This window comes from Phytophthora infestans, genomic scaffold (genome assembly GCF_000142945.1).
Source record: "Phytophthora infestans T30-4 supercont1.65 genomic scaffold, whole genome shotgun sequence".
NCBI classification, from domain to species: domain Eukaryota; phylum Oomycota; class Peronosporomycetes; order Peronosporales; family Peronosporaceae; genus Phytophthora; species Phytophthora infestans.
Window position 1 is genome coordinate 82,186 of NW_003303694.1, and position 682 is coordinate 82,867.

The window sequence follows — 682 nt, forward strand, 5'->3', positions numbered from 1 at the left end:
GGTCAGCGTTGCGCAGAGGCCATGCTAATTTCTCCGTATCGTTCCAATTTTTACCGGATGAGCACCGAAGTGGTTCCCTACCCCTCGCCTCGCGTCACCGACATATAGCTGCTAGCCCTTGGGCCCTCACATCCCAGAACCACAATCGTCGAAAAGGGAAGGACTTCCAGCCCAGTCCGTGCATTCTCCAGCATTTTCAGATTAGTTTTTGCTTCCGCGAGTCTGCTGAGGTAAAGGAAAACGACAGCTGTGAGATTCGAACTCCCCCATTAACTTAGCAGGCTAACGCCTTAACCACTCGGCCAAGCTGTCATCGTTATGCAACAAAAAACATAGATATCCACTCCCACCCTCATCAGATTCAAATCAACCAAACCAAACTCACGACCACCCCGCACATACCGTCACGACCTGTGCTACCACCCATAGATACGGCGCATACCGCACGCCTTTATCAAATACTGACAACACTAAGAGAGAACATCCACACTCGCCGGCAGCACAATCTTTAATCGTCAAAGCATTCAGCGTCTTTCACCTCTGCATGTCTTCGGCTGGTGGCATGTTGGCCACCACCTACGTACGCTGCTTATGTTCTAACCCGCCACGGATATCATCTCGTACATAATACTCTCAACAGGGGGGGGGCAACTTGCACGGTCAGACTCAGTGACATCATGCT

At 51.0% G+C, this 682-nt stretch overlaps 1 non-coding gene across 1 annotated transcript; it reads right to left on the bottom strand.

The window, feature by feature from the left end:
- Positions 1 to 241: 241 nt before the first annotated feature.
- PITG_29408 lies at positions 242 to 312 on the bottom strand. The gene has a single exon. It is a non-coding gene; the product is annotated as a tRNA-Ser (tRNA).
- Positions 313 to 682: the final 370 nt, after the last annotated feature.